The sequence below is a fragment of the Anabrus simplex genome, chromosome 2, assembly GCF_040414725.1.
Source record: "Anabrus simplex isolate iqAnaSimp1 chromosome 2, ASM4041472v1, whole genome shotgun sequence".
NCBI lineage: Eukaryota > Metazoa > Arthropoda > Insecta > Orthoptera > Tettigoniidae > Anabrus > Anabrus simplex.
Window position 1 is genome coordinate 640,782,037 of NC_090266.1, and position 18,883 is coordinate 640,800,919.

An 18,883-nucleotide genomic window follows, 5' to 3' on the forward strand; every position below is an offset into this window, starting at 1 on the left:
TGCACTAGTTAAATCCTAAAACATCTACAGTAAATTATGCTATATTAAAACTCTAATATGTAACAAGAGAATTCTTGTAAGTCATAAATATAAAATTTCTCGTCTGTTTGATGAGTTGTCTTCACATTCCTTAATGTCTGTGATTTTGTACTATCGTACTATCGAATTTAAATGCGAACTTAAGCTTGAGGATTTAAAATTGTATGCAGTCCATTTGACGTTAAAATGTTCATTTCATGTATATAATAACCACTTAGATGGATTAAAAGCTCGTTATATACAATATGATTGTTAAACTGGGCCGTCTTCTTAAATTTATTAAGTACCAAAACTTCGTATTTTTAATGCTGTATGCGTGGTTGGAACTGGAATTTCATTTGTCCTACAGTTGTTAGGCGGACATGTCTTCTCAGTTCAATAGAACCCTGCAATAATGAAACCCAATGTTAAGAGAAAAGCGAGAATATTGATAAAGAAAACTAATTGAATCTAACTGTTGATACGGCTGACTCACCTCTAAAGCTGTGTAATTCGCGTGACGGCTGCGGCGCGATGAATGTGTCTGCTGGTGATGTGCGCGAGTAACGCTTGGACTCGCGAGAATCGAGTCTGGCGAGTCCAAGCCTCGCCGAGTAACCCGTGCGAAGTACTCGAGTCTCCACTGTGGCGTCACGATCCATAACTGCTACCTGTTGCCGAGCAGTCGGAAGAAATGCCCCAATCATTAAATGCTATTACAACAGCTACGTAAATGATGACCATAACGTGAAACACGCGAGTGTATGACCGTAACTTATTTGTTTCGAAATGCCATTCGTTTAGTTTGTCACACAATGTTCTTCCTTTTCTCCTTCGTCTATATTTAGTTGGGCGCTTTCATTATAGCACCTCTGTAGCGTAACGGGTAGTGTTACTAACTCCCATCCTTGGAACCCTGGGTTCGATTCCCGGTACTGCCAGAAATTTTAGAATGTCCGGAAGGCTGGTATGTGATTGAAATGGTACATGCAGCTCACCTGCACCCGAAAGGAGCTGCACCACCTCGGGATGAGGATATGAGTTTGCATATTTGCATTATATCGCCCAGTAGGTTAGCCTTTGGTAACTTGAGATACGGAGTAAAGATTAGAAACATGATTTAACTATTCATTGTAGGCTTCCTTCCCTCTTCCTTGTCTATCCCTCCCAATCTTCCCATCCCCCACCAAGGCCCTTGTTCAGCATAGCAGGTGAGGCCGCCTGGGCAAGGTACTGATCATTCTCCCAGTTGTATCCCCCGACCTATTGTCTCACGCTCCAGGACACTGCCCTTGAGGCGGAAGAGGTGGGATCCCTGGCTGAATCCGAGGAAAAAACCAACCCTCGAGGGTAAGCAGATTAAGAAAGAAAGCAATCTAGCTGAATCCCTATTTCTTCTTCTTCTTCTTCTTCTTCTTCTTAATCTGCTTACCCTCCAGGTTTGGTTTTTCCCTCGGACTCAGCGAGGGATCCCACCTCTACCGCCTCAAGGGCAGTGTTCTGGAGCTTCAGACCCTGGGTCGGGGGATACAACTGGGGAGGATGACCCGTACCTCGCCCAGGCGGCCTCACCTGCTATGCTAAACAGGGGCCTTGGCGGGGGATGGGAAGATTGGAAGGGATAGGCAAGGAAGAGGGAAGGAATCGGCCGTGGCCTTAAGTTAGGTACCATCCAGGCATTTGCCTGGAGAAGTGGGGAAACCACGGAAAACCACTTCCAGGATGGCTGAGGTGGGAATCGAACCCACCTCTACTCAGTTGACCTCCCGAGGCTGAGTGGACCCCGTTCCAGCCCTCGTACAACTTTTCAAATTTCGTGGCAGAGCCGGGTATCGAACCCGGACCTCCGGGGGTGGCAGCTAATCATGCTAACAACTACACCACAGAGGCGGACCATCCCTATTTCACATTAAAAATATCTGAACACAGTCGCTAGTTACGTAGATTCATCTGAACACACTGCAGACAATTGGCAGTGCGAGACGCAAGGTTCACACAACAGCTTTAAAAGCTTTGCGGTCAGGTATTCTTTGTATAGTCACGAGCGTACAATAATGCCCTTTATAATATAAATAGATTAGTCGAAAATGTACGTTTGTCCTGCCTGATCTCTACAATTTCACACTGTGCGCCGGTAAAATGAAATGGCGTATGGCTTTTAGTGCCGGGAGTGTCCGAGGACATGTTCGGCTCGCCAGATTCAGGTCTTTCGATTTGACACCGGTAGGCGCCCTGCTCGTCATAATGAGGATGAAATGATGATGAAGACAACACACATACCCACCTCCCGTATCGGCAAAATTAACCAATGATGGTTAAAAATCGTGACCCTGCTGCGTATCGAACCCGCGACCCCTGTGACCAAAGGCCAGCACGCTAACCATTTAGCCACAGAGCCGGACTGTAGCTCATAAGCACCTGTGTCCACACATTCCTTAGTTTACGTTACAATATGGTTTTGTTGTGTAGGCCTATACATTCATGTAAATACGGCATAATGTACATCAGTTTGTACATTATACCACTGTGCATTATTTGGAAACGGACCCAATACTTGTCCTTGGCCTACCTAAAATATTAAGCATCGTGTTATTTCCATACACGGCTCGCAGATAACGCTGCCAGCGTCCTCGGCCTCGAGTCCGGACTCGAGTACCTCGAGTTTTACGATCCCAGACTCGAGTCTTCGCGAGTCCATTCGCAGCCCATCACTAGTGTCTGCTAGTATATTGTGCTCTGTGATGAAGCGCAGGGAAGGAGAAGTAGGGGCGGCAAAGGGGAAGTTTCTAGAACGTCGAACTTTTTGGGAGAGAGTCCGGGGAGCGTTGTGGACGAAGACAGTAGTAAGCAAAGTTGTTATGTAGAGTTCGGAATACGCTCGAATTTTCTGGAATCTTTCTGGAATCTTTAACTTGTTAAGCAGCTGATCATCATCATCATCTGTTTACCTTCCAGGTTCGGTTTTTCCCTCGGACTTAGCGAGGGATCCCACCTCTACCGCCGCAAGGGCAGTGTCCTGGAGCTTCAGACTCGTGGTTGGGGGATACAACTGGGGAGTATGACCAGTACCTCGCCCAGGCGGCCTCACCTGCTATGCTGAACAGGGGCCTTGTGGAGGGATGGGAAGATTGGAAGGGATAGGCAAGGAAGAGGGAAGGAAGCGGCCGTGGCCTTAAGTTAGGTACCATCCCGGCATTCGCCTGGAGAAGTGGGAAACCACGGAAAACCACTTCCAGGATGGCTGAGGTGGGAATCGAACCCACCTCTACTCAGTTGACCTCCCGAGGCTGAGTGGACCCCGTTCCAGCCCTCGTACCACTTTTCAAATTTCGTGGCAGAGCCGGGAATCGAACCCGGGCCTCCGGGGGTGGCAGCTAATCACGCTAACCATTACACCACAGAGGCGGACAAGCAGCTGATGATGGTGTCAAAAATTGTGCACCGAAACATGTTCTGTAATAAATAATGTTGTAAATACCATCCAACAACATTGTATTTTGTATTGAAAAGGTGGAACCCGCTAGATTCTAATTTAATTGTGACATACAGCATAGGTAAACATGCAGTCTGTGTGTGCAGCTTTGAAAGATTTGTTTACAAATTTTGAATTTGCTGGCACTGCCTATAGAATCATCACCAGCTGCCACTGAAACCTTTGTTTTCGTTTCATATACATATATTAATGATATGAGTAAAGTAATCTAATCGGAGATGAGGCTTTTGCGGATGATGGTATATAGTATAGAGGATAACTAAGTTGCAAGATTGTGAGCGAGTGCAAATGACTTTGACAATTTTGTGAGGTACACTGCAGGCAATGGTATGATGATAAATGGGGTGAAAACTTGTCCCAGTTTTAATTACTGCATTGATTGGGTAGAAGTTCCTCATGTAAATCATTGTAAGTACCTACGTGTTAATATAAGGAAAGTTCTTCATGGGGGGTAATCACATAAATGGGATTGTAAGTAAAGGTTATAGATCTCCTCACATGGTTATGAGAGTATTTAGGGGTTGTAGTAAGGATGTAAAGAAGAGCATGTACGTCTCTGGCAAGACCACAATTAGAGAATGGTTCCAGTGTATGGGGCCCTCACTAGGATTATTTGATTCAAGAAAAGGAAAAATCCAAAGAACAGCAGCCTGATTTGTTCTGGGTGATTTCCGACAAAAGAGCAGCGTTACAAAAATTTTACAAAGTTTGGGGTAGAGAGTTTTGGGAGAGCTCAACTAAGTGATATATTCCGAGCTATCAGTGGAGAGATGGTGTGGAATGATATTGGTAGACAATTAAATTTTGAGTTGTGTTTTTAAAAGTAGGAAAGCTTACTGTATGAAGACAGACTTGGAATTTAAGAGCACAAATTGGGGGAAATATTTTTTGTTTATAGGAAGAGGAATTAGAATAATTTACCAAGGCAGGTCTATGATATATTCCCAATTTCTTTGAAATCATTGAAGGAAAGTTTAGATTAACAACTGGTAGGGAATCTACCATCTAGGCAACTGCCCTAAATGCAGATCAGTGGTCATAGGATTATTATTATTATTATTATTATTATTGTTACCGTGTTTTGGTGGTAGGTAGAGGTGAAAGAAGGTGCGGGCGTGAACGGGTCTCAAACTACGGAATCAAAGTTAATGTAAAATTTAACAAGGTTATATTTTCTTTTCAAAAACAAAGAAATAACAAGTATGGCAGGTACAAAGTAGCAAATCAAAGGGGAGTCACAATATTTACAGGATTTGGGCTTCGAGCCCCGAAAACACAATGCTTGGGCAATCAGCCCAGTTTTACCTCCAAAACACAAGTTTCAACAGAGGGGCAGAAAAACCCCATTCATGCCTCGGAGCCCTTGCTCCAAATTACACTGAAAAGCCTCCACGAGGCATACCACAATCGATTTTTAAAAGAGCCACTCGCTCTCAGATTTAAGCCTTCTCCCAGGCCACACCAAACTTCACCTTCAAGTTGTCCTCAACGGACCTAAACACAGGGGTAAAATACCCAATCTACTGAGGTCTAGTAAATGAAAAGGAGGTTAATTAAATGACCTCTAAGGTAACAATTTGAGAGGAGGCGAACTTGCACTCCTAATACACTTGTTTAAGACCTACTTGGCCTTAGGCCGTGAGTGCAAGGGCTAATCCCATACTACAGAGGTGACTTAAGAAAATAACAATTTACATTACATTACCGAAGAATTGGTTGAGAAAATAAGTTCACCTCAAGACAATGTGAGTGGGAGCTCGAGAGGGTTAGCACTCTCTATCCCAGTATGTAGCTTTACAAGAGAATAGAAGAAAAGAGAAGTTACATTTTAGGAAAAGGTTACATAGTGGAACGCTTAGAACCCGCCCCGAAAGTTAAACTGCTGAGCTAGCAAAGAAAGAATTTATTAATCGGCCATTACCTGGTTGTTGACCGCTGCCGAGGAAAGAGGCGCTTCCCGCCTCCTGCTATGTACTTAATACACTGAAAGATGGAACAGAAGTGGCCCGGAGACCCAAAAATCAGCAGTTTAAATACTCTCGCAGAAAGTGCTAGGCGTTAGGGGAAAGAAAACACCCTCCCACAAAGATTTTATTGGGTAGGACCCCGCAACAGATTCAAGTTGGGGGAAGATACATCTGATTGGATAGAAATTAATTTAAGAAATTCGGGATTGGCTACATGCAAAACAAGGGGAAAGAGAGGGGTATACAGCCAACTTAAACAATAACAGAAAGAAATTTAGCAAAGAACAAACATTTGAAATAAAAATTTCTTCAACAAAATAGTTATTTGACTCCGCACTAGGTTGCACTATTGTTGATCTTCAGTAGTGTCCTCTAGAAGAGAAAGTTCACACTTCTTACTTCAAGCTAAACAAAACACATCAAAAATGACACAGTTCAAAAACTCAAAGTTTTTCACGTGGTGACATCTTCTGAGAAAGTAGAGAATTAATAGCGTAGATAAAGTTCAGACTTCCTCCAGCAGAGGAGTTTCAACTGGCGCACATTTTAAATTAGCGGCGTGGAGGTGTACCGCCCGGTACAGACCTCCCCCCCCCCCCAAAAGTTCCACCAGGGGTGATATATGAAATTTGTTTGAAAACCAGGTCCAAGTTTTGATGTAGATATGGAGATTGATTGCCCCAAAAAAAATTTATAAGATTTTCTTAATTTGGTTTGTATCGGTTTCAAAATTTTCTTGTTGCAGGAGAAGTATAGTCTTTAAGTTGTAGAAGTTGAATTCTGAAGATAACTTTTAATACTTAAAAGTGATGAAGAATTTTGCAATGTCCACCAAATATTGCTTGTTGGTTTCCAAAGTGTAGTCATTACTTATAGTAACTGTTCATGTAGTTGAGGTTAATGAAGTTGGATGGCCAGACCGGCCGTTGCAGCTTGCGTCCAAATGAGGCCGCTCGGACCCCTCAAGTACCCTGAGATACCGCTCGCCCGCACTATGAGGGGAGCAGAGGTGTTGAAGCACGCCGCGCCCGCGGTGAACATATACAGGCTGCGGGCAAGTAGCAGGTTGTGCGCCGCACATCAGCCTTGGCCGGGAGGAGAGCTCCGGCTCGCCGTGCACATGTCGTCCTCGCTGGGGCCGAGGGGGCCCGTCCTCGGACCCAGCCGCGGCACAGCGCCACGCGGCTGCGGGGGCACTGAAACATAAAGCTAGGCGGCAGAATTGTGTTGGACCATCGACTTTTTTGAGGGTACAGGCTTGTGGAGAGGTTGAGGGGCCAGCGGCGTGCAAATATCCATGGCATAAGTTAAGCCACTGTATAAGGTGAAGCAGGAGACGGGAGCGTGGTAATGGCCGTGGCAAGGACAGGATGGCAGTTTAACAATAGGGGGAGGTTTACAAGAAAAGCTTACATATAAAACAAAATATTATAGAAGGAGCAGAATGCCTTAAGCGTGGAACTCAAAAAAAAATATAACCATCATATTCCTATCAAATTATATGAAGCAAGTTGACACAAGATTTACACCGGTTTCACCTGGGACAGGTGAATTCTAAATATTCTCTCGGTGGCTGGATTACTTACTAACAATGTAACCGGTGTGAGAAAATCGAGAATGATGCATGGCCCATGGAATCTGGGGGCAAGCTTGCCCGCGGGAACAAAATTTTTGACCATAACCTGGTCACCTACCTTCAAAGGGGTGGATCTCCGTCCACGATCATTCCTTTCCCTAACCTTTTCATGAGACACTTTAAGATTGGCTTTAGCCTTCTTCCAAAGATCTTTAATGTTATCCGGATCTATTGTCTCGGGTAGAATGTCATTCAGAGACCAGAGGTTAGAGAGCGGCGAGTTGGGAACAAACTTGAACATCAAAGAAGCTGGAGTAAACTTGTGAGATTCATGAACCGCCGAATTCAAAGCAAAAGCTATCCAATGCAGGGACGTGTCCCACCTGGAATGATCTTCATGATGATAGGCAATAAGTGCAGACCTGAGATTACGGTTAACCCGTTCAGCCAGAGATGGTTGAGGGTAATAAGCAGAAGTAGTTACATGAGAGATGGACAAGTCAAAACAGAATTTACGAAATAAATTAGATGTAAAAGCCTTAGCATTATCAGATACAATATATTGACACGGACCAAAAGAAGCAAAAATAGAATTTAAGCAGGTAATGGTAGACTGAGCGGTAGCCAGCTTAGTCGGAAATAACCAAGAAAATCTGGTAAAACCATCTACACACACAAAGATGAACTTGTTGGCATTACCCTTTGACTGGGGGAAGGGTCCTACATAATCAATATACAGGCGTTCCATGGGGCGCGACGCTTGATGCGAAGACAAAAGGCCTACCTTGGTGGACATGGTGGGTTTACTCAGCAAACATGATTTACAAGCTTTTACAAGTTCACGGATTTCACCGTCCATACCTTTCCAGATGAACATTTCACGAATCTTTTCACGGGTTTTAAAGATTCCAAGATGCCCTCCTAATGGGGTCTCATGATAATACTTGAAGATCATAGGTACCAGAACGGCCGGAACGACAACTTTCATCATCTTGTCATGCCTCGAAGGGCAACATAAAACACCATTCCTCAGAACATAAGGGACAACATGTTCCCCAGAAGAAAGGGTTTCCATTATCGGAGCCAGCGTCGGATCTTCGCTTGGTATTTCTCAATATCTCTAAAAAGCATGGGAGCATCTGTTAAGATGGCATTAACACCAGGTAGTATGGACTCGGGAGGTGATGAACTGTCGGCCGGTTCCTGGGTCTCGACGTCGTTAGAAAACATACGGCTGAGTCCATCAGCCACAACATTTTCGGTACCTCTGATATGCCTGACATCGAATTGGAAGGCAGAAATACGGATGGCCCAACGGGCTATACGACCAGTACGACGCGGTCTACCTAAGACCCAGCTTAAGGCTTGATTATCTGTCTCCAGGTCGAATTTGACGTGTTCCAGATAGAGACGGAACTTTTCTAAGGCGAATAAGACTGCCAAACCTTCAAGCTCATATATGGAGTACTTTGCTTCTTGAGCCGAAAGAGTCCTAGATGCATAGGCGATGGGGCGCCTCCCTAGTTCAGTCTCTTGGAGAAGGACTGCAGCTACCGCCGACGACGACGCGTCGGTTTGGACAATGAATTTCTTCGAGAAATCAGGCATAGCAAGGACAGGGGCATTACAAAGCGCTAATTTAAGATCTTCAAAAGCGGCTTGTTGAGAAGGTCCCCACTCGAATTTGATGCCTTTCCTACGAAGGAGGTTTAAGGGCGCCGCTCTATTAGCAAAGTTAGGAATAAACTTCCTGAAGAAATTCACCATACCAATGAACCTGGCGATACCTTTAATGTCCTTGGGAGGTTTAAAATCACGGATGGCCTGAGTTCTAGAATGGTCGACTGCTACCCCATCGGGTGACACAATATGCCCTAGGAATGACATAGAGGGCTTAGCAAAGGCAACCTTGGACAACTTTACAGTTAACCCAGCCTTACGAAGGCGATCGAGAACTTCTCGCAGATGATCTAGATGTTCTTCAAAAGTCTCTGAAAATACGACGACATCATCTAAATAGTGATATAAGTACTCGAATTTGATGTCGGAGAAGACCCTATCTAGTAGCCTAGTGAGCACAGCTGCCCCCGTGGGGAGCCCGAAAGGCCCGCGGTTGTATTCATATAAATTCCAGTCCGTGGCAAACGCTGTGAGGTGTTTAGACTCTTCAGCAAGGGGAATTTGATTATAGGCCTGATTCAAGTCCAAGATAGTAAAGAACTTGGCCTTACGAAACCATGAAAAGCAAGAATGAAGGTCGGGAAGGGGCACAGATTGTAACACCACCTTCCGATTGAGAGCCCTGTAATCAATTACAGGCCTGAAGCCTCCTTGGGGTTTCGGGACTAGAAAAATAGGCGATGAATACGCCGACTTAGAGGGCCTAATAATACCATCCTTCAACATCTGATCGATAATTTCTTTCAGAGCCTTCATTTTAGGAGGAGATAGCCTATAAGGTGGAAAACGGACAGGAATCGAATCCGTGACCTCAATTTTGTATTCAATAAGGTCAGTAACACCAAGAGTATCAGAGAACACCTCTGGAAATGACTGACATAATTTACGAATACTATCAGCCTGCTCCTCAGGTAGATGTCTAAGGTCTAACAACATCTCATCCTGGGTAGGCGAAATAGATGAACATGACACAGAATTACACTTTAACAAGGGAATTTTACAATTGGACGCAAATTTGAATGTGCACGACTTACTCTGAAGATCGAGCACAAGACCAGTGTGAGAAATGAAGTCCGCTCCCAGTATGATGGGGCAAGACAAGTGCTTAGCCACAAACAGTTTGGTTTTCCATGTAAAATTAAAAATACGAATTTTGACCAGTACGGAACCTAGAATTTCTAATGGAGATGAATTAGCCGAAACGTATTGAACAGAAGAAGAGACATAGTCGGGAAGTTTACAAACCGATTTCAATTTAGAATACCATTCAGCCGAAATAATCGAACAAACACTGCCTGAATCTAAGAGAGCTGTTATAGGCTCGTTATTTAACTCAATCTTAAGGAAAGGAACAGGTGCGGGGGTATCCGCCGCAATCCTAAGACATCCTTTAGGGCATTCAAAAGATGAATGTGAAGGCTGATCGTTCTCTGCATTTACAACCTGTTTACTAGGGGCTGAGTCTCGGGAAGATGGATTAGTCGACTCAGCCGAAGCCACTAGTCAATTTTTATTATTGGCATAGGTGGAATTTGCACCAGAAGTTGAGCAGGAGGGGGTGCTATTTGAGTTTGGGCAATTCTTGGCGATATGTGAGAAGGCCCCACACTTAAAACAGCCTTGTGATGACCCGGCTCCATTCCTTGTCCCACTTGACTTGATCAGTGGACACTTGTCGCGCAGATGGTCAGGCGACCCGCAAGCATAACATTTACGGGGATTAACTGGTCGGCGAGGTGGAGGCCGAGTGTTACTAAAGGAAGGCGGGGGTTCTTTCGCGACACGCAAGGAATCGGCGTATCTAACTCCTTCCGCTGAGACGGCCAATGCTTCAAGTTCCGAGAAAGTTTGCGGACACGCCGCGAAACACAAATATGACCTATAGGATGGTGAAATACCTTCCACAATAGCTTGTACAATTTGATCCTCAGGGAAGTGAAGAGCAAACACCCTAGTATAAAACTTAATGTCCTGTATGAAATCAGCCAAGTTTTCATCCAAGCGCTGTACACGATAATAGTACTTCTGAATAAGGGAGGACCTGGCCCTAGCCGGGATGAAGTTAGCTAGCAAATGGGCATGGAAATCCTCAATAGATGATTGCTCGGCAATGGCTCTTACGATTTTATCAGAGAGAATACCAATAGCATACGGATAGATAATTTGCAAGATCTGACAAGGGGAAAGAGAAAACACAAGGGCATGATCCTGAAATTCCACTAGGAATCTTAAAAATGAAATTACATCACTGGTGGTATTAACGGAAAACTTAGAGATACCTCTGAGCAACATTGCCAATGGATGAGGCAAGCTGCTAAACCCGGGTGACATAGTAGGTAAAGGTTTCAGTGGTAAGGAAGTTAATTCAGAACGGATGTTACTCAATGATGCCCGACGTTCAGATTCGTTGTCCAATGGGGCAGGGATAGTTTGAGCAGCAACGGTTATCCTATTGACTTCTCCCTTGGGAGGCGCTTCCTCACTACCTGCATTCACAATGGTGGGTTGATCAGATTTGGGAGGAACTTCCCCAGTTAACAATTGAGTGACCTTACTAGATAATTCGGAAATATTTTCCAGGAGCGTACTAGCTTCCTTCCTCTGAACGTCATTCAGTTTTAGAGACAACAGATCGTTAACCCTATTCGAAAAATGATATAGCCTGCCTTGCACACGCTTAATTTGATTAGGAGACGGATCATTTTCATCAAAAAAACTAACTACAGAAGCTAGCCCAGTAATATTCTCCGTGATCGTGGAAAGAGAATCGTCAATTTCTTTCTCTCCCAAATTGGGGATGGAAATGGGCAAATCAAGGGACTCTCTAAGCTCGTTAGTGTCTATTGCAACCGTGCCTCCAGATTGCACATTTCTGATAGTTAATTCATAGATCAACTCCTCCTTGCGCAAATAGTTAAGAAGGAGAACATCGCGAGGGCCGGGCATGATGACAGACCAATTTTGAACAGGTCAAAAATTCCAGCAACTGAGAAAATGGTTAGAGTTCGGATCAAAACAATGTCTAGCCGTCAAAAGGGGCTAAATTGAGACCCATTCAACCACGCTCTGCTACCACTTGTTACCGTGTTTTGGTGGTAGGTAGAGGTGAAAGAAGGTGCGGGCGTGAACGGGTCTCAAACTACGGAATCAAAGTTAATGTAAAATTTAACAAGGTTATATTTTCTTTTCAAAAACAAAGAAATAACAAGTGTGGCAGGTACAAAGTAGCAAATCAAAGGGGAGTCACAATATTTACAGGATTTGGGCTTCGAGCCCCGAAAACACAATGCTTGGGCAATCAGCCCAGTTTTACCTCCAAAACACAAGTTTCAACAGAGGGGCAGAAAAACCCCATTCATGCCTCGGAGCCCTTGCTCCAAATTACACTGAAAAGCCTCCACGAGGCATACCACAATCGATTTTTAAAAGAGCCACTCGCTCTCAGATTTAAGCCTTCTCCCAGGCCACACCAAACTCCACCTTCAAGTTGTCCTCAACGGACCTAAACACAGGGGTAAAACACCCAATCTACTGAGGTCTAGTAAATGAAAAGTAGGTTAATTAAATGACCTCTAAGGTAACAATTTGAGAGGAGGCGAACTTGCACTCCTAATACACTTGTTTAAGACCTACTTGGCCTTAGGCCGTGAGTGCAAGGGCTAATCCCATACTACAGAGGTGACTTAAGAAAATAACAATTTACATTACATTACCGAAGAATTGGTTGAGAAAATAAGTTCACCTCAAGACAATGTGAGTGGGAGCTCGAGAGGGTTAGCACTCTCTATCCCAGTATGTAGCTTTACAAGAGAATAGAAGAAAAGAGAAGTTACGTTTTAGGAAAAGGTTACATAGTGGAACGCTTAGAACCCGCCCCGAAAGTTAAACTGCTGAGCTAGCAAAGAAAGAATTTATTAATCGGCCATTACCTGGTTGTTGACCGCTGCCGAGGAAAGAGGCGCTTCCCGCCTCCTGCTATGTACTTAATACACTGAAAGATGGAACAGAAGTGGCCCGGAGACCCAAAAATCAGCAGTTTAAATACTCTCGCAGAAAGTGCTAGGCGTTAGGGGAAAGAAAACACCCTCCCACAAAGATTTTATTGGGTAGGACCCCGCAACAGATTCAAGTTGGGGGAAGATACATCTGATTGGATAGAAATTAATTTAAGAAATTCGGGATTGGCTACATGCAAAACAAGGGGAAAGAGAGGGGTATACAGCCAACTTAAACAATAACAGAAAGAAATTTAGCAAAGAACAAACATTTGAAATAAAAATTTCTTCAACAAAATAGTTATTTGACTCCGCACTAGGTTGCACTATTGTTGATCTTCAGTAGTGTCCTCTAGAAGAGAAAGTTCACACTTCTTACTTCAAGCTAAACAAAACACATCAAAAATGACACAGTTCAAAAACTCAAAGTTTTTCACGTGGTGACATCTTCTGAGAAAGTAGAGAATTAATAGCGTAGATAAAGTTCAGACTTCCTCCAGCAGAGGAGTTTCAACTGGCGCACATTTTAAATTAGCGGCGTGGAGGTGTACCGCCCGGTACAATTATTATTATTATTATTATTATTATTATTATTATTATTATTATTATTAGAGTTCCATGCTACCACACTTGGTCTTCAGTGTATTGCCAATAATATTTTCTTCATTTGCAGAAATTTAAAATTCAGATGGATCTCTGGTGATGAATGTGTTTTGAAGCCATGCAAACTTGTCAGTATTATCTTCAAAGTATTTCTCAAATAAGTTAATAAGCTGTCAAAGCTGTTCTTCAAAAACAAATTTCATGTTGCTAGAGAAATCAACTCAGTTGGAGGTCAAAAACTGCTTTAACAAAGGAAAATAATCTTTGCCACCAACCTCATTCATTTTTCTCCACCACAGTTGTATTTTCTTTCTTTAAGCTGAAATATCATGCATTTTGCTACACATAAAGTGAGCGCGCTGCAAAATCCAAAGTCCAGCTGTACAGGAACGAGTATTTTGTCACATACAGCCATGATATCGTGGTTCTTTGTTTGATGTCAGGAACAGTGAAACCTAACTCATATAGAAGTAGCTACCATAACTGGACTATCTACAAATATTGAAAGCAATAAGGTAGCACAGTTTCCAGTAAACAGCCTTAAATACGAGCAAGGTGCTAGGTAGCAGGCAGACAAATAGGTACCGAGCTCGATAGCTGCAGTCGCTTAAGTGTGGCCAGTATCCAGTATTCGGGAGATAGTGGGTTCGAATCCCACTGTCGTCAGCTCTGAAGATGGTTTTCCGTGGTGTCCCATTTTCACACAAGGCTGGGCTGTACCTTAATTAAGGCCACGGCGGCTTCCTTCCCACTCCTAGCCCATTCCTGTCCCATCGTCGCCATAAGACCTTTCTGTGTCGGTGCGATGTAAAACAACTTGTAAAAAAAACAACTAATAGGTGTGTTATACCTGCCTGTTTGTGAAATGCTCTAGCCCAGTCATGTTCATAGTGGGAAGGTGGTTGGTTCAAATTCTCCTTGGGATGGTTTTTTTTCACTCTGCCAGCAGCAACAGCGGGCAAACCAATCAGATTGCAGGATACCCCTATCACATTTATTACAGACACGTAGTTCATTCTTCTGGGAACTATGGCACTCACAGGACCTCACATCCATGAGCAGGTAGTTGCTCTCATTGAGCAATAAAATATACCATAATTTATAAGCGTCAGTCTGTATTGATGATGTAATTTGTTAACGAATATAGTATTAATGGTTGTTCCTCCTGATCAATACAAGTTCTGACAGGATAGGAATGTTGCACAGAATCAAGCACTGTCTCACCTCTGAACAATACGTTGTATTGATTAGGAGCAACAACCACTAATGCTATATTCATTCACAATAAAATCTAATCACAACAGAGCCTGGATGATCCTACGGCATCCCACAAAGTAATGCGGTATGTTAGATAGGATGTTTTTTTGAATCTGCAGATGTAAGTTGATGTGTTGGCTCGGGTTCGTGGCGAGTCTCAAACTGGGAACAGGATGATCGCTCCATTACTGAGGCCACTTCAGCCCTGTTTGGGAACGCCGTGCAGCTACGCCAGGCCACGTGTTTTCCTGGCAGCTCAAGGAGGGCCTTGAGATGCCTGAATAAGGCTGGTTTACAATTCCAGTAAGCGGCTAAGAAACAAACTCTCAGTGATGAGCAAAGGATGTATTATCTTGCGTTTCGCAGAGGGCAACGTTCCATGATTGGTCGAAAATAATATTCTTCGACAAGAGCACGTTTTCCTCAGCAAATGATGGACTGCTACGCGTTTCACCCTTTCAGAATTTTGCACAGAATCGAGCACCATCTCGCCTCTGGATATTATATGCACAATTTAGAGAATTTAGCAGTCCCTTTTGTGCAGGTACTATATCCTGCCTGTGCTATACCATTTCAGCAGGGCCTTTCTCTGATCCACACATCCCGATTAGTTAGGTCGAGCTTATATAGACTGGTCTCCTTTTGGTGGGTTGGAGACTGGCCCGGTTGCATGCCAAATAGGAACAACACTGTATGGGATGTCATTGTGGCCTGGGATGATGTGGCAAGTGATAATAATATTTGTGCTTCTGCCATAATCCATTCCATGGCCACACGCCTAAAAGTAATTGTTCACTCTGCTTACTTGCAGTTTTCTTTTTTATTTGCCTAAAGCAATAATAAGTGGACTGGAGATGGGATTGTGTGTTGCTAAGTGGCTACTGAAAACTTTTTTAATTAAAGGTAACGAAGTAATTTGAATGTATAAGATTAAAATGTTTTGTTTTTGTTTGCTTTTGACAATATTGCCTCCAATTCTGGTTTGTTTGTTTCAGGTTTTGTTATGAACTTCCCTGAAATGGCTCCTAAAAAACTAGGTTTAACAACCAGTGGTTAGACTTTAATCTCAACCCACAAATCGTCATGTACCTGGTAGTTCACGCTCTCAAGCATACTGTAAAATATGTAGTAAAAAGGCCTCTGATCTATATGACATGAGGCATAGAGTCATGGTTTCAAAAGTGAAAATTTATGTGAATTTAATTAAAACTCGGCAGGCTATTTTTTTCCACCAGAGATGATGATCCAGGATCTGAAATACTTCGGGCATTAGAGGTGGTGGACAATAATGTCTTTAAACTCATATGCACATATAGGAGAAACATTTAAATTAATGTTTCCAGATAGTGCAATAGCTTCAGATTTTCAAATGGGGCCGAGCAAATGTAAAATTCTTATTAAATCTGGATTAGCTCTTTATTTTTGTAATGAAATAGACAGTTTATGTCACTGTGATGATTTTGCTATTTCATTGAATATTTTAATAAGATCATTCAAAAAGTACAGATGGACATAATTGTAAATTCTGTCATCATTAGAATTAGGGTGCATACTGAATATTTTAAGTGTTTTTGAAAAAAATGTATGTTTATTTTAAAATAGTGTACAACCAAATGGCTTGAAAATGCGCCTTCTGTTCTTTTTATGTAAAGGAATTTGTTGATAGTCAAAAATATCTCGATACAAAACCATTTAATAATTTTGTTTTGAAATAAATTAAAAACAGAGATTTTTTAACAATTTTATTTTTATATGAAAGCCTGTACATTAACTCTACTTTTCAATGTAAATCCCACCAATATTGACGCACTTGTCATATCATACAATGAGCTTTTGCATACCATCCTCATGGATGCTGGTCGCCTGATTTGTCAGCCACTGCAACATGGCCATCTTGACACCATCATCGTCGTCGTGGCATACCCGCCAACCCTTCCGATTTACCCGGAAACTTTCCGTTTTTTAACTCGTTTTCCGATTTCTTTTTAATTCTTCCTAGTTTTGACCAATATAACCTCCAGTACAGCCAATACTTCTCCCCTAAGATAAAGGATAAATTCTTATGTGCTTGTGTAATTTACCCAACCTCATTTCCAAGCGTTTTTATTTGATGCTTTATTTCGCGAGTGTATCGTCCGTCGCCTTCGTGTATCGTGTTTCCTGCTCGCTACAGCAGCATGTGTGCTTTACGGCTGGGGATTCGGGACACCAATCGTCCTACAAGCAAGAGAGGCTAGCGAGCGGTAGCGACTCGGTTAATCGGGACGAAAGAATGAGTTTCTTATTGTGTGGTTCGCGCGCTATTAACATCGTTTCTGTGCGTAATTTTGTTGAAATTGTATGCCACGTATTTTTTCTACCGGTTCTGTGCTTTTACCCGTGTCATAGTCGTATGTTAATAATGTATGAGACATACCTATCTGTTCTGTATGTGCTAGTTTAGCGAATTTCACTGCATTTTGGTTTATTCTTACTTCATAATTTTAATGAGTTGAATGTTTTTCAGGGAGTTGTGTCGGTAACAGTTTCTGGTATTTTCTCTTCACGTTATGGCCAAAAACATATCAAACGTTATCTCCAAGTGTTCAGAGATACCTATAAAATTACATTTCCGTTCATTTTACAGTCTAATAAAGAAAAGTATTATGCGAATCACCTCGGGAGATAAATTTCATTTTGAGTTATCGAAATTTCGAGATATAGAGAATACCGTTTTTGAGCATGTATATCACATAATTGAATCATATGTATCTACGGGCTTTTACTGAATACATTATGTTGAACGGTAGGTCTACCGGTACTTAAAAATATACAAAGAAAAACTATTTTACGGCATCACTTTAATTATAACCCTTATTGCAGTATGTTTTTAGAAGACAGTATATAGTACGTACAGTAGTGAAATAAGAAACATAACTCCGTTAACACGTTTGGAAAATAATCCGTTAGTCTCTTCTGTTTGTTGCGGTTAACCTTTCCTCCCTTCACGTTGAAACTTTTCGTCAACACCACGTAGAGTTTCGTAAATGGGGCTTCTCATCCGCGACTTCTGGGCTTGCTTTCGTATGTGACCGGAATTGACACCCGAGAAACGGCGAGGCTTTGCCGACTTGCCGATCACTAGAAGTTTGAGTTTTTCGGTTCCCGTCATATTAGTTTCCAGCTTCACTGGAACCCTTTCTTTACTTGTTAACGGTTCCTCACAAACCGCAAATGCCGTATTGCAAAGTTAATGTTGCACAAAATTCGAGTTGGAGTATTTTTTGCTTCAAGGGAGGAAATGTTTGCTTCGAGAAATTCGTATAACCGAATTTCGAGAATAGAGAAATAAATACACGTGAAGAATAGGACCAACGGCCGGAAAATCTAAGTTAATTCGAGATACTGAAAATTCGAGTAATGGAGTTTCGAGGTTCGACTGTATTATTATTTGTATGTATGTCATAAATGGGAGTAATTAGGTACATTATCTTGTAACCATTTTAATGTTTCCTTTTAGTTTAAGATTTTCAATTTAGGTATGCATGCCTTTTATCCTGTCCTTTTTTCACTTAGACTGTGGTGCAATATATGTGATGAAATCCAAGAATTTAAAAAAAATCTTCCAATTTTTGATTTCTAAAAGTTGGCAGCTATGTCGTGGCGTTTGCCGGCCATATGTTTCTTCAAATGCAGGAACAAGTGGTAATCACTGGGCGCAAGATCGGGACTGTATGGAGGGTGATCGAGTTGTTCCCAGCGAAATGATGTGATGAGGTCTTGGGTTCGATGAGCCGCATGCGGGCGTGCATTGTCATGAAGCAAAACGATGCCCTTATTGAGCATGCTACGCCTTTTGTTCTGAATTGAGCGGCGCAAATTTTTTAAGGTCTCACAATACGTTGCTGAATTGATTGTCTCACCACGGGGCAAAAAGTCCACCAGTAACAGCCCCCTTCCTGTCCCAAATTACGGTACACATGATTTTCCGTGCTGACATTGTTTGCTTAAACTTCACTTTCTTGGGTGAAGTTGAATGTCGCTATTCCATAGACTGCTGTTTCGATTCAGGTGTAACATGGGCCACCCAGGTTTCATCCCCCATTACAATTTGCGTTACAATTTGCCTCAAAATATCATCACCTTCCTGGTGGTAACGCTCCAGGAAAGTTAAGGCACTGCCCAAACGTTTGCTTTTGTGCTCCTCCGCCAACATTTTCGGTACCCAGTGTGAGCACACCTTTCGGTAATTTAATCGTTCACTCACAATTTCATAAAGAACACTTTGAGAAACTTCAGGAAACACGTCAGATAA

At 42.6% G+C, this 18,883-nt stretch overlaps 1 protein-coding gene across 1 annotated transcript in view; it reads left to right on the forward strand.

Annotated features, from left to right (window-relative positions):
* The window catches only part of LOC136864302 (vacuolar protein sorting-associated protein 26B-like), a 385,738-nt gene extending 369,426 nt beyond the window's left edge, over positions 1 to 16,312 (forward strand). Inside the window, exon 8 of the mRNA XM_068226233.1 lies at positions 15,585 to 16,312. The gene's annotated coding sequence lies outside the window, so the exon portion shown is untranslated. The remainder of the gene's footprint in view (positions 1 to 15,584) is intronic.
* The last annotated feature ends 2,571 nt before the right edge of the window (positions 16,313 to 18,883 follow it).